The sequence below is a fragment of the Herpailurus yagouaroundi genome, unplaced genomic scaffold (genome assembly GCF_014898765.1).
Source record: "Herpailurus yagouaroundi ecotype Mexico unplaced genomic scaffold, PumYag 206, whole genome shotgun sequence".
Lineage (NCBI taxonomy): Eukaryota > Metazoa > Chordata > Mammalia > Carnivora > Felidae > Herpailurus > Herpailurus yagouaroundi.
Genome location: NW_024412437.1, coordinates 8,060,734 through 8,082,000, shown reverse-complemented (window position 1 = coordinate 8,082,000; position 21,267 = coordinate 8,060,734). Strand labels below are relative to the sequence as shown.

Here is a 21,267-nt window from a genome sequence, read left to right as displayed (position 1 = left end):
GGGTTCAGGCCCCATGTGGGGCTCTGTACCGACGGCTCAGAGCTTGGAGCCTGCTTCCGATTCTGTGTCTCCCTCTCTCTCTGCCTCTCCCCTGCTCACCCTCTGTGTCTCTTTGTCTCTCAAAAATGAATCAATGTGAAAGAAAGAGAAAGAGAGAGGGAGGGAGGAAGGGAGGGAGGAAGGAAGGAAGGAACCTTCCAAACAACTGTATAGGTAGATATTATACTTACTACACAAATTGTTGACGGATGAGGAAACTGAGGCACAGAGAAGTCCAAGACTTCTGGTAACTGGTGAAGGTGGGATTCACACTCACACACTCCAGCCTGGTTCTGGGTTCTCCCGCTTTAAGAAAGAAGTTTGAGAGTTTAACAGCCTAGTCCCCACTGCCCTCGGACTCCTAAGTTTGCCGAAATAGCACCCCCCGCCATTGGATATTTGTGCAGGAAGTAGCCCTTCATTGGTGGACAGGGGGTGTGCAGCCCAGAGTAAAGTTTGGGAGGTTCTGCGGTGCGTCCCAGGGGAAGCTGGTTGCTGGGTGTTGGGAGAGGGGAGGAAGTTGGAGACAGCCGTGGCAGTGCCCTGGGACACTTCCCTCTTCTCCAGCTCCGACCCCAGCCCTGGGGACGTGGGGGCCTCTTTCTCCCCGAGCCTTGCTGTACAGCTATTAAGTGGGGATTGGCCAATCAATAAATCAAGGCACCTGAAAAATGAACTGGGGAACCACACCGGCTCTTTCCCTCTTCTTGATTAACACAAACAACCTTATGAAATGTCAACCTGTCAGTCGTTTGGAAAGTTTGTGGCATGGAAAGGCGATTACCCAAATGACTTTTTAAAAGTATGAGAATTTGCCTGGCTGAATGGTTTTTAATTAATGCCCCGAGTTAATGTTAATAACTATTCATAGCTCAGGGAGCTGGACTTGGGGTGGGTTTAGGAAACATTTGGTATCTCTGGCAGAGGCAGAGTGTTGACCTGGCTGGCAAGAGCGGGGTGGGGGCTGTTGGCAGCTCTTGTAAAGCTAAAGGGACCTCGGGGTCCCTTTGGGCCTCAGAGGGGAGGAGGCTATTTGCAGGGAGGGTGTGGGTTCAGGTAGCATCATGACTTTTCGTGGTGACTATCAGGGTCGCTGCTGCCCAGGTAGCCTCTAGGGTAAGGTCTCCCCAGATACATACCCCACCCTCAGGGCATTCTTTGAAAAAAAATGTGGCTTGGGGTTACACCATTTCAACTTACCTCCCTGATTTTCTGTGATCTCATATTCCCTTAAAATATCATCGGAAAAGTGTTTTTGAGTTGAGCATTTTATTTTCCATTAACCACGGTGAAACCGACGCACGTGGAGGCCAAGACTTGGCGGGAGGGCGGGGGACCGGGAGCCTCGCGCACCTCTGCCCAGCAGCCCTCAGCAAACACTTGGCCCCAAGGCCGCGCTGATCCCTGCCAGGGATGCTCCGCCTTGATGCTCCCCTCCCGAGGGGTACTTGGGGGGGTCCTTTCTGACACCATATGCGGAAGGTGTCCCTGGGGGCAAAGAGGTGGTTTTAAAAGAGAAAACCGGATGGGCTTGTAAACTTTCTTTCCCGCCCCCCCCCCCCCCCACTTTTAAGCCCAGTGGGTTAGGCTCTGTCTTTAGGTTCATGTCAGAGACTCTGCTCAGGGAAGACCCAGGAGAGAGTTCAGAGTAGCCCTAATGTTAGCAGTTCCAGGTGGAGGTGGGGTGGGAAAGGCTTGAGAAGCCAGCCTCCAAGGGCACTAAGTGAGAGAGTTTTGCCGTTGTGCCGTCACCCCATCTTTGTCTTTAATTTTTTTTAATGTTTATTTAGCTTTTTTTTTTTTAATTTTTATTCATTTTTTGAGCGACAGAGAGAGACAGAGCATGAGCAGGGGAGGGGCAGAGAGAGGGAGACGCAGAATCGGAAGCAGGCTCCAGGCTCCGAGCTGTCAGCACAGAGCCCAACATGGGGCTCGAACCCACAAACTGCGAGATCGTGACCTGAACTGAAGTCGGCCGCTTAACCGACTGAGCCACCCAGGCGCCCCAATGTTTATTCAGGTTTGAGAGACAAAAAGAGACAGAGCACGAGCAGGGGAGGGGCTGAGAGAGAGGGAGACACAGAATCCGAAACAGGCTCCAGGCTCCGAGCTGTCAGCACGGAGCCCGACGCGGGGCTGGAACTCATGAACCATGAGATCATGACCTGAGCCAAAGTCATACGCTCAACTGACTAAGCCCCCCGGGCTCCCCAGGCACCCCCATCTTTGGAGGACTGCAGGCCAGAGTATGGCACATAGCAGCAACAAAGCTCCTCTCATTTAGGGTTTATACTGGGCTCCAGGGATCCCAACGCAGGAGGCATGTTGCCCGCCCTGAAGGAATTTAAGATCTCTTTGCAGTGGGCAGGAGTGGGGGGAGACAGGATAGGGAACCTCTTCCTTCTTTCACCTCATGTTCAGGGCACCTGTGGGGCGGCCAGTAATACTGTGGCTCAAGTGCGAGCCACCACCGAAGGCTGGAAAGTCCGGCGGCTTCTCGTGGGAGGTGGGACCAGGGCTGGGCCTCAAGGGAAGGTGTTAGGGAGAGGCAGAGGGAGGGAGGCGTTGCAGGTGTGGGGAACGAAGATTAGATAAGAAGCAGAGAAATCCTGCAGACGAGGCTGGGGAGAGAAGAGGAAGGACAGAGCGTAGATGGCCTCTGATTTCAGGCGGGCGCGTGCAGTCTGCGTGGAAGGCAGTAGGGAGCCGCTGATTAACGGTTGAGCAGAGTTTGGTAGACGTAGTTGGTATTTTAGAATGATAAACTAGGAGAGCGATACAGAAGGGTCTGGATCAGGCAGGTGGAAAGCCCGCACGGGGGGTTACTGCAGCGTGGAAGGCAGAATAGCAAGGTGGCCGTCAGCTTTCCCCTTGGAACCAGAAGAGCTTTGGTGCAAGTGTGGACTCCACTGCCTAGTAGCCTCGTGACCGGGAGCGAGTTGTAAATCTTTCTGTATGTCAGTTGCCTTACCTTTCACGCAGGGGTACTAATAGTCGTTCATTTAGCCAAAAGAGGGCTGCCTCCTGCAATGTATGCTGATCGTACAGTGGAGAACCAAACAGATATCATCTCTGCACGCAGGAACCTCATAGCCTGGAAGTAAGATTGTAGGCAGACACACCAACTAAAATGAAATAAATACATCTGATCATTTCAGATTAGGTTAAGTGCCGTGAAGAACACAGTGGGTTTTACTGCTTGGGTGGCCCGTGTAATAGAGTCATCATGGACGGCCTCTGCAAGAAAGTGGCAGTCTAAGCTGAGACTTTGGAAGTTAAACAGAGTGTTTCAGGCTGAGGACACCGTACGTGCAAGGGCCCCGAGGCACCAAAGGACTTTGCAGAGCTTTTCAGCCCAGACATAGAGCTCGTGTACAGAGGGAGAGAGAACAGGGTGAGACGCGGCACAAGATGAGGGAATTAAGTAAAGGAACACATGTAAAAGGCTGGGACACAGTAAACGCTCAACAAATGACATTTTTATTATGGGGATGTCCTGGACCTGAGGTTAGAGAGAGCCTAAGCTATGGTCAGGGCCATGGGGACAAAAGAGAAGACGGATCATGAACACCACCTGCAGAAGAACTGAGCAGAGGTAGGGTGATTCACGTGATTTGGGGGAATATTGCCCATGTGGATAACGGAGGGAGTGAAGTGAAATTCATTTCACAGAAAATGGAGAGGTTCCGAGGGGAGCCTGGTTGAGGGGATCAGGAGTTCCCTTTGGAGGTGGAGAATTCGAAGTTCTTTGGGAATCGGTGATCAGCCTGCCCTGCGGCTTGCACGCTGGGGCTTGGGAAAAAGGACAGGGGCAGGGATTTGGGAAGTCTTCAAGAACGGGAGGAAAGGATGGCCGTTCAGCTGGGCTGAGGCCTGAGCCGTGGGATCCCCCTGTATGCTGGACCCAGCAGGAAGAGGAGGTTAGGGGGACGCTCCTGAACCTGGGCACCCCGAGTGAGGCCCATGAGGGTCCTGGTTCTCAGGCTCAAATCCACCCTCCCTGTTCCACGCTGTCATGCAGCGGGCCCTTAACTGCTGGCGTGGCCTCCGCGTCTCCATGGAGCTTGGCCTCTGTTTCCAGCCTGGGCTTATGTAACAGGCTCCGGGAAGTGCACGGGGCCGTGGGTCCTGAACCAAAACGGCTAGTGTCATCAGAGCCCTCTGTCTATAATGGCACAGGTATTTGGAAAATGCCACGGAGCAGGTCTGTTAACCCTCTGGCCTGCAGCCTGTCAGCTGAGTTCGGATTCTTGGTCAAGTTTACCGTTCAAGCCAATGTTGACTGTATCCTTCAGTGGAAAGTGCCTGTCACTCTCCTGTCAGTGAAGTCTGCGGGCTGTTCCCCTCGCCGCCTGGGTGTGTCTGACCCCTGGTCTGTGGATCACACGGGAGGTCCCAGGGGGCACCCTTGCCAGATCTGGTCTCAAACCCCAACTTTGGGGCGAGCTTGCAATATCTCTTTCTGATTTCACAAGCAATCCTGCAACTTCTGTTTTGACTGTTGTTTTTTGTTTTGTTTAGAAAGAGAGTGTGAGCGGGGGAGGGGCAGAGGGAGAGGGAGAAAGAATCTTAAGCGAGCTCTGCGCTCTGTGCGGAGCCAGACGTGGGGCTCGATCCCACCACCCGGGGATCATGACCTGAGCGGAAATCGAGAGTCGGACGCTCAACCGACTGAGCCACCCAGGCGTCCCTTGGCTGGTTTTTAAAAACTGCATTTATAGCTTTATTTCTACTTGAAGGCGATGAATGCCCCCCCTTTTTTTTTGGATTTTTTTTTAAATACCAAGACTTTTTTTTCTTTACCAAATGATGCCTATTCACTTTCGACATGCAGAAATGAAACAAATTGTCCATAAACTTACCCTCCAGAAATGGCAATGGTTAACCTTTTGCTTTCTCCTTCCAAGTTTGTTTTTCTTTTTTTTTTTTTTTTTAATTTTTTTAAATGTTTATTTATTTTGGAGAGAGACACAGAGTGTGAGCAGGGCAGGGGCAGAGAGAGAAGGAGACACAGAATCCGAAGCAGGCTCCAGGCTCTGAGCTGTCAGCACGCAGGGCTCGAACCCACAAACTGCGAGATTGTGACCTGAGCTGAAGTTGGATGCTTAACTAACTGAGCCACCCAGGCGCCCCTAAGTTTGTTTTTCTAACTGCAATTCTGTAACCTATTTATTTTTACACAGATAGCAGTTATATTTATCAGTTACTTTCCATTGACCAGGTAATATGCTATGCAGTTGAACAAATGGTTTAATTTAGTAGCAAGAACCCATTTGTGAAATACAGACCAGCGCAGCCCTGTTTTACATCCTCAAATAGAAATAACAAGAATGATCATGGCTAACCATTGTGGAAGGCTTACTAGTGACAAAGAATGGTCACTACTGCTGTCTCTGCTTTTCAGGTGAGAAAATGGACACCCAGGAAGGGGTCCACGGTGATACAGCTAGCTGGTAGTCAAGCTAGGATTTTAATCTTAGACTCTCTGACCCTAGAACCCAGAAGTGTGTGACATACGTTTGATCATTTGCCAAGACTCTGTGTCGTCCGTCTGCGACGGATATGACGGATACTCGACATCCTCTTGCCCGTCTTTCTGGGCTTAGAATGGTCAGTGCTTCAAAATAAAGCCCGCGTCAGCAGAGTCACTGTTCAGAAAGAGAGACGCTTTTCTTGGCTGCTTCCCTCCTCTTTCCACGACCCCTCAAAGCAGTCGGCATGGAATGGATGTTTGTCTCCTTCTTAAAAGTATACCCTCGGGGCGCCTGGGTGGCGCAGTCGGTTAAGCGTCCGACTTCAGCCAGGTCACGATCTCGCGGTCCGTGAGTTCGAGCCCCGCGTCGGGCTCTGGGCTGATGGCTCAGAGCCTGGAGCCTGTTTCCGATTCTGTGTCTCCCTCTCTCTCTGCCCCTCCCCCGTTCATGCTCTGTCTCTCTCTGTCCCAAAAGTGAATAAACGTTGAAAAAAAAAAATTTAATAAAAAAAAAATAAAAATAAAAAATAAAAGTATACCCTCGTCTCAACCTTTTTGGAGTCGGAATCTGAGATTTGGCTGGAGCTCTTTACAGAGATTGTAATCCAGCTGACAGTAAATTTGCATGGTCTGGCACCCCTTTCCTCCGCTCTTAACTGGGTCACCTAGAATCCTTATGGATTTGGTACAAGAAAACCGCATGTCTGTTGCTTTAAGTCAGAGGCTGTTGTTTAGAACGGGTTTGTTTTCCCATAAACTCATTGTCCTGGGTGTATACACATATATACATAGCCACACACAAAGACACAGTCACTCACTCACCCATATGTATATTTTTGAGCTGAGGTTGTCCATATACAATAAATTCCCATAAGAGCAAACGTTCTGTGGGCTCCACATGAAAGCCTACGGAAGCACGCGCTTTTTCTCTGAGCCGGGACAGCCTCCTAGAGAGGCACACCGAAATAATTTCTGGGGTAGATTATGCTGGCATCGAGTGGTCCTCTGCCTCTGTGCTCATCACCTCCTCGTTTCGCAGACAGACTTCCCTCTGCAGTAGCCACTAAAGCGTGAGCACTAAATCCCGGTCTGTTGACCAGTGTTTCATCTTTCATCTGTAGGGCTGACTTAGGAGTCCAGGTAGGGAATTTATTGCCCCAGAGGAGACCCCCAGAAAGGTACACTGGGAAAGAGAGGGAAAACCTCACTGTCCTGCCACAGTGCTTTTTTCGGTTTGGTGAAGGATAATCCTCACGTGGTGTCGGCTTGCCCTGACCTTCCGGTAACAGGTCTTTGGTGATCTGGCTGTGTATGAGCTAGGGAGGTAGGAACCGACTCTTAAGAGGCCTCTCCTCTCGGACGGCTCCTTGGAAGGGAGGTGGGAAGGAGATGGACAGAGAGAGAGAGGGAGAGAGAAACAGTGTATTTAGGGAAATGTGTATATATGATTGTTCTCCAAGTACACATTTCACAGTTGAGCCAGAATGATTAGGAGGTAAATTGCCAGCTGGGCATGTCAGTTCTTTTGTTTACTTGTACTGAGTTAGTGCCAACTAATAAAATAAAGCCCTTGATTTGGGTTTGGGATGTCCCAACTTTCCTTTTGTGAAAAATTAACTGGCTGCCTGTCTGCCTACCTACCTACCTACCGATCGATCGATCGATCTATTGATCGATCGATCTCTGTATCTGTCTGTCTGTCTCTTGTAGTTGTGCTTTGTTTGATATTAGCTAGAGTGACTTCATTTGTGGGAAAGATCACTGATCAGCTTGCTTGTCTAAAAGCCAAACCTGGATGGGGTGGGGAGGTGAGGGTGGGGGCGTGGGGGTGGGCAGCAGAGGTCGCCTTTCTACCCATCCTCAGCCAGAAAATTAAAGAAGACCAATAAACCCTAATCCTGACCTGGGGGCGAATCCCAATAAAGATCCAGGTTAATTTTTCCTGCCGATACAGCCCTTGAATTCATTGTACGAATTAGACGTTCTGTGGCCCTAATTTGCCAGATCAGATTGTGTAATTATCTTTTATAGGCCTGGGTGTGAGGTGTGCTCAGTGTTTATGCTGCAGGGGGCTGAGTGCGTGTTTGGATTTCAGAGATGCCTCTGTGTCTGCCAGGCTGAGCTGCTTCCACAGAGCGGGGGTGGGAGCTTGTCTGCCTGGTCCAAAGCAGGCCCAGCGCACCTGCGTGGAACAGAAGGACTTGGGACAGAGTCAGCGGAGGGTCATTGGGAGGCACTTGGGGGAAGGCCTCCGGGCTGGGGTGGGGGTCTCCGAGAAAGGGCATTCAACAGAGGATCTGCGTAAAGGGTGGCAAGGTTGGAGTTTGGAAGGAAGTCAGACTCCGAGCTGGATGAGCTGCTCATGACCTTAGGCCCTTTTGCCTTCGTGAGCCCCTTCCCCACCCCTCCCCCCAAAATGTTCAAAACGACATTTTATTAGTTAAAAACAATTGTTTAAGTTTATTTATTTATTATTTATTTATTTATTAATGTTTATTTTTAAGAGACAGAGAGAGATCGCAAGCATGAGTAGGAGAGGGACAGAGAGAGAGGGAGACAGAATCCGACGCAGGCTCCAGGCTCTGAGCTTGTCAGCACACAAGCCTGAGGCAGGGCTCGAACCTCCGAACCGTGAGGTCATGACCTGAGCCGAAGCTGAATGCTTAACCGACCGAGCCACCCAGGCGCCCCTTATTTATTTTTGAGAGAGAGAGAGAGAGAGAGAGAGAGAGAGAGAAAGCGAGCACATGAGTGGTGGAGGGGCAGGAGAGAGAGGGAGACACAGATTCTAAAGCAGACTCCAGCCTCCAGCTGTCAGCGCAAAACCAGATGCGGGGCTCGAACCCACAAATTGCAAGATCATGACCTGAGCCGAAGTCAGACGCTCAACCAACTGAGCCACCCAAGCACCCCTAAAAATGACATGTTATGATTGCAGTGATTTTAAGGGTGAATATCATCCAGGCTGGATTCACTGTTATATAGGCATGAAAATTATACTCATTTTATTGCTTCTAATTTTATAAGAAATTAGAACATTTTCGTGGATCGGGGTCCTGGGCACTGCATCCTGTGCTCAGTGAGTATCGGCCTCAGGTACCTTCTTAGAAATGGGGCCCGGGGGGGTTGGCCAGATGACAACTCCCTGGCCTGTTTTGTAGAAGTCACTCCCCTCTGATACTGGACCCATTCAGAAGGTCCAAGAATTCTCCTAAACTGCAACCCTTGTTTTGGCTGAAGAGGGACCCGTTGCTTACAAAATGTTAAAAGCTGGTGTTTGATCTTGCCCTCCCCTAGTCTTCTGCACCGTGTGGCCTTCTGTTGTCTGCGAGACTGACAGCGTGGGTGGAGAGGAGAGACCAGCGTGGGCTGGCGTGGCCTGGACATGTTCCAGACTCCTGTCTTCTTGTGGCCTCACCTGCTGAGCCTTCAGTGGCTCAGTCGCAGGTATCCGGGAGGATCCGCCCCTTCCATCTTGGGCCGAGGTGGTTGGGCCAAGAGCCACTAGATGGTGTTTGGCTCAGGTATCCCTGGAGATGTCTGGAAGGAACTGGTCCGGGTGGGGGGTACAGATGGAAGGGAGGGACCTTTGGGGCAGGCTGTGGGTAACCTGATGCAAGCTCAGAGGTTTGGTGCCGGGCGTGGCCGGCTGCCATTGGCCACCTTCGAGGGAACACCATTCACTCCCTGTCCTGCCCTAGTCTGCACCGAGGATGAATAGGCAGCTGGGAGGTGGGTGTGTGGCCACAGAAGGGCTCCGTGTGGCAGGTGCTGAGCCAGTATGCCGTGGGCAGGGAGAGGCTGTATCCATGGTCCCCCAGGCTTCCCGCCTGCCCTGGATAGGCACCTTGACACAGAAAGCAAAGGGGAAAACCCCCAGAGCAGAAACAAACTGTTTCATTGAACGCAGTGTTTCTTAAGAGTGTGTTTCAGGCTAGCGTTTGGATTGCTGAGAACTGGATTAAGCGGGGAGGGGGAGAGGGACAGCTGTCTCTTGGGATGTGGCCCATCTGGCACTCCACAAGTCAGCTGGGTAGGTCTTGGGGCCTGCTGGAGAGGCGGCGGGGAGAGTGGGGCAGGGTGGGGTCAGTTTGCCCGAGGTTTCTGCGGAAGGGGACGTAAGGTGTTTGAGGGCATCCCTGCTGAGCCCTGACTACTGAGCACATTCTGTGGGACCACCAGCATTGGGCCGGCCCAGGAGCGTATTGGAAAGGCAGAATCTCAGGCTGCCACCTCAGACTTGTTGATTTGAATTTTAACGGATTCTCCAGTTGATCCTTACATTTTGATGCATGTTAAACTTTCCTGGGGGAACTTAACATTTTCCTTAACCCAATGCTCAGACCTTACTTTATACCGACCAGAGCTGCTGGGAGTGGGACCCAGGCTGCAGTAGGATTTTCCAGCTGCCAAGGGGAGTGATTTCAGTGAGTAACTTGGTCTGGGAGCCTAGTTTGGGAGAACCATTCCTCTCCCTCTGTAGGGTTTAAGGCCCCCACTCCCCAAAGTCTGCTACTACATTGGCTAAATCGAAATGTCATGGGGGCAGGGTGAGCTTAGACCTCCTTGTGTTAAATGTCCTATGTCCCCTGGAAGGGTGAGACTGGAAGGGTGTCCCCTGGAATGGTGAGCATTTCCACTCATCTGCCCTTTGACTTGAATGGGGTTATCGGATGCTTTCCACCTAATGAACTGAACACAGGTTGGGCGTGGGGGTGCCCTTACATAAAGTAGTAACAGGAGTGGGAATCCATTCTGGTGCCCAAGTTGAAATTGGAGGATACGTTGTGGTTTGCTTTGCTTCTTTTTGATGAACTTTCTAGCATGGGTGAGTCATCTAGTTATGTCTCAAGTATTGCATGGCTCAGCGGAGCTAAAATTGTTGAGTTCCTTGCCCTGTACTCAAGAGCCCTACATTGCATTTGAGGTTGCTCTTGGGATAAGTTCTTGGGCATGGTGGAAGAAGCTGGCTCGGCAGATGCGTGTCCCCAGGATTGGGGGAGGGAGTTGTGGGGCTCAGAGGATGCCGATCTGCTGGCGGGCATTGGTGGACGGGGTTGGCCACAGAGTACCAGCATGGACCCTGTCTTCCATAACTCTAGAAACCGCGGGAGTGATCCGGGCCCCAAGATGATGTATGTGTGCATCCAGCGAAAGAACAAAACACCACCCAAACAATCCTTCCCCTTGTGAGTGAAGGTTACAAGTTTTCTGTTTCAAATCTGATGGTATTATTTTTCCCCCTTTTCTTTCTTCTCCCTGTTTTCACTTGCCAACCTGGGGGTCTAGAGTGATTTCTTTGAGCCTAATGATGAGGAAGCTTAGAATAGGGCTATTATCTTAAACACCTTTTGAAATACTACTCTTCCTGGTGTCTGAATCAGGTTGAACAGAGGTTGGATTTAAAGATTAAATATCTATTTTAGCAGCAGCAGCAGCAGCAGCAACTATGCTCAGGAATTATATGGATGGCATGGAATAGCCTTGCTCTCTAGAAGCACGTAAAGGAATAAATGAAAGTGAAGCTAATAACAATGGTAGGGGGCAGGCACAGAGCTAGATGGTCCTCCCGATTTATCCCATCTGATGAATTCAGACATACCATAAAGTCAGAACATACACAATTCAGTAGTGTCATAGGAGTCTTTGAGTAAAAGGACCCTGAAAACCAGAACAACTCAGGCCTGTGGCAAGAGATTATTATTCTTATTATTTTTTTTTTTACTAAAGATTCACTGTGAATGTAAGATTTAACTTGAAAAAAAATTGCTATCCAATGTAATATTCGTTTCATTTTATTGTAGGTGTTGTTTATTAAGATGATAGCCTGTATTTCTTTGATAGTATTCTTCCATTTGCCATGTCTGTGACAGACATAGGAAATGGATTTTTGCCTTTATTCAGAATGAATGTAATTTTATTTTATATTAAAGAATAATCAGGGCGCCTGGCTGGCTCAGTCAGTTGAGGGTCAGACTGGATTTTGGCTCAGGTCATCATCCCTGGGTTGAGTGAGCCCTGGGTTGGGCTCTGTGCAGAGCGTGGAGCCTGCTTAAGATTCTCTCTGTCTGTCTCTCTCTCTCTGTGTCCTTCCCCCCCTCCCATTCGCTCTCCCTCTAAAATAAGTGGGGAAAAAAAGAATAAACAACTATTAAACTCCTATGTCCTTGGCAGGCTGTCTGGCATTCAGAGACCACTCCCTCTACATTTTAAGCTTGAAGATGAGTTTTATTGTCTTATTTCCTGGTGTAACTCTCCCTTCTTTTTCTAGGTGAAACCAGAGGTTTGAGGCTGGCCTGCATAGGTGCTCCGAACCAAGAAAGAAGGGCAAGACACAAAGGTGAGCTGCAAGAAGGTAACCCCTTCTTGCTTTGGGGGTTTTGTTCCTTCTACAGCCAAGTTCCTCTTCCCAGACATCCCGAATGCACCTGTACCTGCATGCCAGCCCACAGGGGTGATTGGCAGGCAGGAGCCTTGCAGTTAGCTGTCGGAGAAGGTCCAGGGACACAGGTTAATAAATACTAACGGTCATTGCAATTAATTCCAGGCAGGCTGTGTTCTCACAGCTTCTACCTGGGCGAACTTGTTCCCACCTGTCACAACCCTAGCAGGTCAGCGTGTTCTACCCAGCCTGCAGGTGAGGAGACAGAGGAACGGTCAGTCGCCCAGGGTTGCCTTCCATCACTTCCTCCCTTTGTGACTATAGGCCGATGGCCTTCACTTCCCTAGACCTCAGTTTTCGCCGCTGTTAAATGGGGACGATGCAAGGAAATCCCTGCTATGTTGGGTCATGAAATGAGAGGATACAGAGTTAAGTGCTTGGCATAGTGCCTGGGCTGTATTAAGGCACACACTTAATGTCAGTGGGGGTTTTCCCTCTTTAGCTCCGGATATGATCTGGGGTGAATTGGTAAGCCTGTCACCTATGAGATGGCGATGCTAATACCTTGTCGTCAGGGGAGGTCACGAACTAAATGAGACAGTACAAAAATAAAAATGAAAGTCCAGATCATAATAAGTGCCCTGTCTGTTCCCTTCCTTATTTATCTTATTCCTTATGGATCACGTAGAAGGAAGATATCCAACCGCGTTAACTCCCCCATCCCCTAGAACCCTGAATCCTGACCATTGCTCCCCAGTGATTTTCGGAGTTGATCCTTCCCCTCCGTTCTCCCAGCCACCCTGCTGATCTTGACTTTGGTTGCACACACCGGGATACTCACTGGGGGCGCCAACCTTTAGATTTCCAGTCTTTCTTTCCGCACATAATCCTACCTGTGCTTTCTCTAACCTGCTTTCTTAAACCCAGTATTCATCATGGCTACTTTCTGATTGAAAAAAAAAAAAAAAAAAAAGATAAAACAGAAAAACAACCCTGTCATGCTTCTCTAGTTGTTATCTGAGCAACCAGACCTCACTGGATACTTAATCTTATTGCTACGACTCCCCACTCAAATCCGGATCCTTTTAGCCAAACTTATGTGCTTCGTATCCTACCTCCAAGACTGGAATGTTTCCACGCCACCCCCCAGCGCACCCCCCTGCCCCGCCCGCCATGTTGCCATCTATGTGCTCACCTCCTCAGAACCCCGTAACCATGGGGGCCCAGGGCACTGGAACCTCATCTCACCTTTGCCTACCTCCCCCACTGGTGCCTTCACAGCTGGGGGTGGGGGGCAGAGTGGGAGCTTATTTTCTGTTGGGTGTGGGTGTTTCTTCCATCTCATCCCTCCCTCCCTGCATGTCTTCTGCACACACCGGGTGCTCAGATGGCAGTGGGGAGGGAGGGGGGGCCTGAGAAGGAGTCAGTCGGGGAAGTCAGTGTGGCCGCCGTCTACAGTTCGGGTGACTGGCAGGGGAGCGTGAGTGGGGGGCGGGGTGTTAATGAGTGACTCCGAGGGGATTTCCAGGCCAACTGTGGGCACTGCCTTTGTGAAAACAGCTCCCTCTGCCTTAGCCCGCCCTCCCCCCTCCCTCCCCAGGTGACCTCAGCCTGAATAGCAGTTCGTTCCCTGAGATACACAGCCCTCCATGCCCTTGGGAACGGCAGCGAGTTCCTCATTCTTTCCTTCATTCGCTCGTGCATTCATCTAACGGAGCGTTACTGGGTGCCCGGGCCGTGCCGGGGCACTCAAGGCAGAGGACGCCATCCTGCTGCCACAGAACTGGCCGAGAGTGTGGGGAGGGTGGATGCTAAACAGCAAAATAGTAAATATGTTAATCACCTAGTACCTGGGAAGGTGCTGGGCTCTGCAAAACAACAGAGATGTAGGCAGGAAAGGCAGGCCGAGTGTGCGGGCAGGGGAGGGGAGGGCGGGTTGCAGTGTTGAATAAGGCAGGGCTCCTCACTGAGGAGGGGACCTCTGAGCACAGGCTTGAAGGAGCTGGCCACGTGAACACTTTGGGAAGAGCTTCTACAGAGGGAAGAGGGGCGTTGAGACCGAGGCCCCCGCCCACCTGGTGTCTTTGAGGACAGGGGCACCGGTGGGGTTTGAAGGAGGCCCTGGCCAGCGAGAGCCTGGGGGGCATCAGCCTTTCCCACTGAGGAAACTGGGAGCCACATGTGTGGAAACGGAGAGGAGCAGAGCAGCTGAGGGGTGACGGCACGATCGGCCGGGCTATCGGGGTGCCTATCCCTGTCCCGCCCAATCACATACGTGTGACAACGGGATGACATTTAAGGTGGGGATGAGCTGAGAAGCTCCGAGGCCATTTCTCAGGAGCTGTGATTGCCCCGTTTAGGCTAGCCTCTTGCCCTGGGGTGGTGGCTCCCTGTGAGGGTCAGTCTCGTCTCCTCCCTGCCTGTGAAGCCATCGGGCATCAGACCGGTAGGCTGCGGGCTCGGCTCAAAGGGAAAGAGGAAACAGAAGGAATGGGGGAAGAATTCTGGGAGGAGAGAGGCCAGATGCCCCCATTTTTCCCGTCCAGTAGTGGAAGGACAGGAGAGGGAGCAGGCTGCCCTCAGGGGACACCCCAGAGGCTGATCCCGGCCATCCCTGTGGTCTCCCTGCCGCCCTTCAGGGGGCTCTGCCTGGTGCCCTGCAGCACCTGTGTCTTCCTCACCTCTTCCTCCTGCCGTCAGAGGGAGCCTGACGGTGACGGGGCTGTCCTCACTCCCCGTGTGTCTTTCCTGTCCTGCGGTCAGAGTGACCGCCCGGCTGGGGCAGGCTCGTTGTGCCCCAGAGCTCACCCCTCAAACAGCGTGTCTCTTAGAATGCTCCCGTGGGGACCTGAAAACCTGACACCCAGGGAGGAACTGCTCTTTCCTCAGGTCCAACCATCACGCGTGTGTGGTGGGGACAGAGAGGTGGCTAGGACGCGGACTTCTGCCGTAACCGTAATTGAGAGTGAAAAGCCGGGGCTCTGGGAGAAAGAACGAAACCAGCCCCAGTTCCGAGCGCCAGTGGGGATGACCTCAGCCGGGGGACGGGAGCCGTCCAGAGGACTCGCGGATGGAACTTCCCCTCGGGGTCCAAATGTGAGTCACCGTGGCTCGCGTCTGTGCAGCGGGCTCCGTCCCCGGGCCTCCCACTTTTCACCCTGGGACATCATGGTCACTGCTCAGGCCTGATGACTCACTTGGTGTCCCTGAGCCAGCCACGGCGGGGTGGAGCCTCTCTCTCCTGGCCTCTGCACCCTCCGTGCTGTGGACGCAGCTTGGCCGGCCACGTCCTCGGACAGTATGTGCGAGACGTGTGTGGCAGACAGAGCCCCTCACGCCGCACGGGGTTGAGCCGCACAGCTGCCAGAGCCGATTTCAGAATTCAGTCTGGGAAGTCCGGGGGGCTCCGGGCCGCAAAGAGCACGGCAGCCTCGCTCTCTGAGCCCCGGAGTGAGTTGCACTCCGACACCTGACAGGTGGGGGACACACGCCCGCCCGCCCCAAGGGAGCACCCTGTCGCCCCATCTAGACGAGCGGAGTTCACCCAAAAGGCCAGCGGCTGGCGGGGTGTCAGATTTCCCACCACACCCGGCACTCAGCCTCTCCTCTCATCTTTCCCCCTTGGTTTTCATCTTCTAATGATAGAAAGAGTGTCATCTTTTCTCAACCTGTCAGTCTCACACCTGCCGGGAGCCCCTGGCGGTGAGGCGCCCAGTGCTGTCCAATCTGATGTCATCTGTGTTTATCGTCTGTTTTAGAAACCAGGTAGCGGGAGGGACTTTCTGAGGATTAAAAAAAAAAAGTATGGGGCGCCTGGGTGGCGCAGTCGGTTAAGCGTCCGACTTCGGCCAGGTCACGATCTCGCGGCCCGTGAGTTCGAGCCCCGCGTCGGGCTCTGGGCTGACGGCTCAGAGCCTGGAGCCTGCTTCCGATTCTGTGTCTCCCTCTCTCTCTGCCCCTCCCCCGTTCATGCTCTGTCTCTCTCTGTCCCAAAAATAAATAAACGTTGAAAAAAAAAAAAAAAAAGTAAATCCCCAGACTATTTCAGTGAGGTGTTTGGTTTGTTTGTTTGTTTATTTGTTTGTTTGTTTGTTTTGCCTCCTGTTTTTTTCATTTTCATAATTTTCATTTTTTCCCCTCTCTTTTTAATTAAAAAAAATTATAGGAAATACCATGCAAGGGTGGGGAAGGAAGGGGCACCTGAAGAGGGGTCCACCTTCCCCCAGGTGAGGTTGATTTGGTGTATCTCCAGAAAACACAGAAAGGTGGCCCTGCCAGGCCAGTCCTGCCTCCCACCTGACGCAGGGCATAGAGAGTATGTTGACAGTCATGGGACTCAGTTTACCACCCACAGCCTCTGTCCTTCCTGAGGGTGATGGAGCTAACTTATGGCCTCACAGTTTTGTCCTTTGGCTCATCATCTAGAACTTTCCACTTCTGGTCATGCTTGTGTGCAAATGGAGGGGTGGGCAGGTAGGAGAGCGCTCTTTAGGGTAAAGGTCAAAGGTGACAGACACCTGACCCACTGTCAGGCCTGGGTGACCACCTGTCAAGTACCCCTCTCTCAGACATCTCTCCAGACTCCTTGTCCCTACTGAGGGAGTGGGGAGGGATGGGGAGGGGCAGAGGCTAGGGCACGGGGACACTGTTTGGCCTAGACCTTGAGGGTCCACTTCACAGGGCCCAGCTGATGCGGAGAAAAGGTGGTCGAAGGTATAGGCACAGATGCCACTTGGCCCAGGTGTGAGAACTTGTGTGAAAGGGTCGGCCTCCGGGTGACTCAGTCTGCTAGCAAACTATAAAAGGGAAGTGACTCACTGTCAACCCTGAGCAAGAACTCCTAAGGCCAGGCCGCCAGCACCTGTCTGGGACGTGGTTAGTTATTAACGCTGCCAGTAAGAGTGTCATGGGAACCGGACGCTGGCCTGGATTGCTGGAGGTGGCTGGGCTTTTTCACAGCCTGCACACCTTCCACTCCCTTCTTACGGCTCCCCTCCAGCTTGAACCCAAAGGCAGAAGAGCCCATGGAGCTCTTTGTTGCGCAGGGTCTCCCAAGGGGCCTTGAGGAGGACACAAAGTCCCACACGGGATGAGGAAGGGGACCAAGCAGTGGTTTGGTAAGGGGCAACCTTGGCTGGAAGGCTAAGTCCACGGAGCCAGCCTGAACCCGGCAATTCCAGAAGGAGTGGGCTGTGGATAGGGCTGGCCCTGCCCTGCCCTGCCCTGCCCTCCCCGCCCTACAGGTGCTGCCCAAAGGGTTCTGGTTCTGGGACCTCGATCAGCTCTGCCGTGAATGCCTTGGGGCGGTATGGGCTGGTCTTTCCAGCGGCCCTGGGAAAGGAACCCTGCCTCCTCCCACGGAGGGCCGACCAGAGGATCATTAACTCCTGCCCTACTGACCTGTGGCCCCAGAAGAGGGTAGTGTTGTTCTTGCTCTGCTCTTCTCTGAAGTCACCCAGCCACTTCCTGGGGCCGCTTGAGACAGCTTGGTGAACTCGAGGGAGGGCCCGGCTCTGACGACCTCTACAGAGCAGGTTGGCAAGGCTGTAGCTCGAGAGCTGAGCCCGGCACTCGGGTCAGCTCTGCGTGCCCTCGGTCTTTCCCCGTGCCCGGAGAGGTACACACGGGCTGCTTCTCCTCCCAGATCCCAAAAGGCGTGCTTCGCCGCTCTCACAAGGGTGGCCCGGCCTGGACAGGAGTCATGCCTGCCTCTGCCGGTCCACCTCCTGCTGTGAAGCAGGAGGAGGAAAGTTGGTTGAACAGGAAGAGGTGGGAGTTTTAGGGAGTCACGCTCCCCAGGGTCCAGAAAAGAAGCCCAGCACCGAGAGAAGGAGGTGCCATCATCTGATCTTTGTGGTCTCCTGTGTAAAACCCCAAAGTACTCGTGGGCAGAACATAGGTGGTGGGGATGCCATTTGCGAGCCTGGGCTGCAGAAGGAGCACTGGGCTGGTGACCGGGACATGTACTCCCTGGGTGGCCCTGAGCAAGTCCTCGAAGCGCTCAGGCGGTTTCCCCATCTGTAAAGTGGGAATAATAACAACACCTGTCCTGCTTACTTGACAGGGTTTGTGTGAGGCCAGCTGAGATCACCGAGCACGTGACAGGCTTTGGGAGTGGTTAAGGGCCACCCAGATCGGGGCCGAGGCACTGTGGTTCTTATGGTGATTAGCAGTCAAGCAGGGCCTGAGGTCTGGGCTCCCCTGGGAGGGTGGCTTTACGGGCACCCACCTGCGGCTTAAGAGCTTTTTGGGCCTCCCACAGCTGATAAATCACACCGGTAGGTGTTTTTAGTCTGGGCTGCTGCTGCAGAAAATGCTTCTCTGCCTTCTCTCCCTTCCTCAGTGGGCCAAGGAGGAGCAAATACAGATCCCAGGACCTTATCTCTTAGGCTTTCCCCAGGAACCCACCACCTGCCCCTATACCGACTCTGGTTGTCCCAAGTCTCTTTCTCAGTCCACATAATCACTGAGGTTCGGATTGAGGTGTCTCTGGCCACGTGATTTGCCCTGGTATGTCACTGGCTTGCCATGAGGGAAGAGACAGGCACACGGGGGTGTCCGATCGGTATCTCATAGGGCGGTTCATCAAGGAGGTGCTCGACAGATAGTCGTTGAATATACAGATCGTCTAATTCTTAGTTTAATTTGCTCCAGAATGTCCCACACTTTCATTGAAAGGAGGAGTGTTGAGATTTAAGGGGGCCTGTCTGGTGAGGCAGTAAACATCTATTGAGTGCCTTTTCCTTGCCCAGCACTGTGCTAAGTGGATTGGGTACAACTCCTCGGCTCTTGTAAAGCCGTACTCTCCCTGGCCACCCAAATCGATCTCCTCTGCAGACCAGGATCTCCTCTGAGTCTTTCCAGGCGGGTGTTCTCTGCTGGGAACGCTGGCGTGGTGCAGAACCTCTCTCTCGAGGCTGCCCTGCCCGCCATCGGCAACTCCAGCTGCCAGGAAGTTCGTTCATTTAAGGAGACTCTGTCTGCCTCTGGGTCCTTCCAGGCGGGATTGACGTCTGGGACCTGGAGGACTCCAAGAAGGCCTCGCGGAGTTGCCGAGACCCAAAGAAAAGGCTGTCTGCAGCGCATCCACGAGCGTCCTGCAGAAGCCACGGCCACCCACAACCTCACATTGTGACTGTGTTTGTAAATAGGGTCTCTGCAGATGTGACTAGTTAAGGACCCAGTGACAAGTCCTCAGAGGAGAGAGAGGGAACAGAGAGACGCCGAGAAGAAGGGGATCTCAAGACGGAAACAGAGACTGGAGTGAAGCATCCACAGGTCGCCGACGGCCGACAGCCAGCAGCAGCTGGGAGACCCGCCTGGAACGGGTTCCACCTCCCGGCCTCTGGAAGGAACCAGCCTTGCCGACACCTTAATTTCGGACTTCTCTCCTCCTCAACTATGAGAAGAGAAGTGTCTGTCGTTTCATGCCACCAGATCGTGATCATTTGTTACGGCACCCCCCGCATGGCACGTGAGGCAGACGTAAACACGCTCTGTGATGGGTTAGGGGAACAGGCTTGAGGTGAGGAGTGCAGGGGACCAGGCTACCTGTCAGGAGGGTCTGCAGGCTCGTGGGTCCGTAGCTGGAGGGCCGTGATGCCAGGCTGAGGTGTGTGTGGAGTGGAGCCATTCTGCAGGGAGACGGTCTTCAGAGCCCAGAAAGGTACCGACCTTGGATTCTGACTCTCTCTGCCAAATTGTGACTTACGTGATGCCAGAGGTAGTTATAAGATGCTTACCATTAGAAAATGTTACAAAAGGCGGCGCCCGAGTGGCTCAGTCAGTTAAGCATACGACTCTTGGTTTCGGCTCAGGTCGTGATCTCGTGGTTCATGAGATCGACCCCGCGTCGGGCTCTGTGCTGATGGCACGGAGCTTGCTTGGGATTCTCTCTCTCTCCCTCTCTCTCTGCCCCTCCCCTGCTCTCTCTGTCTCTCACTCTCTCAAAATAAATAAATAAACTTTTAAAAAGGTTTAAAAAAAGAAAATTTTATAAAAGGCAAGGAAAATACTCAGGATCCATACTCGATTATATCAATGCTCTCTTTTTAAGGAATAGCATCACGGTGTTTTTATGGTCATATAGTATGCCATAGGACTGTGGCATAGCTATTTTGGAACCCTTCTTTGATGTTTCCAGCGGTGGTTTCTTTTGTGCCAAAGGGCTCTGAAGAACATCCTGGTAAGAACTTGATTCATGTCCATTCTACTTTCCGGGGGCTGCTGTAACAAATCACCAGGAAGGAACTTGGTGGTTTAAAACACGAATGTATTGTCTTATGTTTCGGCGGCCAGAAGTCTGAAATCTTATGAGTCTCATGGGGCTCAAAGCAGGTTGTGGACAGGGTCTCTTCCTTCTGGAGGCTCCAAGGAAGAGTCCTTCCTGGTCTCTTGCAGCTTCTGGCTGCAAGAGGCTGGCACATTCCTTGGCTTGTGGCCACATCACACCAATCTCTACCTCTATGGTCAATGTCCATTCTCCTCTCTGTAGTCAGATCTCCATCTGCCTCCCTCTGATAAGGACCTTTGTGAAGGCATTTAGGGCCCATCTGGATAATCCAGGATCATCTCTCCATTTCAAGACCCTTGACGTAATCCCACCCGCCAAGTCCCTTTTGCCATAGAAGGTAACATTTATGGGTTCCAGGGATTAGAACGTGACTCTCATTCTTCTGGGGGAAGGGGATGTTGTTATAGAGCCTATCCCTATGTCCATGACTGCTTCCTCATAGTAAATTCCTGTAAGTGGGAATACAGGGCACAAGGGTCATACTGATGCTGCGTGAAGTGTTTGGAGAAGGCACTCCGTGTCGAGTAGATTGACTGGCGTGGTTTGCTGCTGTCCCTTTAAGAGCCCTTCTTAGCCCTCCTCGGAGTCCAATCCGATAGGGAGGCTGTGGACTGAAATCCCCATTACAGGAATCATTTAGAGTCAGCCTCTGGGAAGCTCGGGGCTAATGAGATAATTCCCATTAGGAGAGGAAGGAAGTGAAGGTGGCCTGACATCCTTTCTGTCTCTAATTTATATGATTCACTGAAACCTCCCCCTCTTCCCCCGTGGGGCCCCCCTCCTCCGGCTGCCCCTTTGAATTCTGGTTCCGCTGTCCACCCTCATTCTGCCAGCCGGGGCTCTGGTCTCCAGCAAGTCCCAGCATGCCGAGGAACCTTGGGAAGGTTGCCTTCCGCCCAGATGAGGCATTCAGGCTCTTTCCTCCGCAGCTCTGCCAGAGAATCTGTTCTTCACCTCTTTCTTCCCTTTTCCCAGAGCCTCACCCAGTTCCCCTCTCCCCCCATCCCTGCCCAACCGGTGACCCACCGACCGGTGTCTGCAGGACCCAAGAAAGGGAGAAGAGCTTTCAACAGAGCACAG

At 52.4% G+C, this 21,267-nt stretch overlaps 1 long non-coding RNA gene across 3 annotated transcripts in view; it reads left to right on the top strand.

Moving 5' to 3' along the window:
* The window catches only part of LOC121015363 (uncharacterized), a 337,292-nt gene that overhangs the window by 132,481 nt on the left and 183,544 nt on the right, over positions 1–21,267 (top strand). For all 3 annotated transcript variants that reach the window (XR_005783797.1, XR_005783796.1, XR_005783795.1), the window contains exon 2: positions 11,784–11,852. This is a non-coding gene — a long non-coding RNA (uncharacterized LOC121015363). The remainder of the gene's footprint in view (positions 1–11,783; positions 11,853–21,267) is intronic.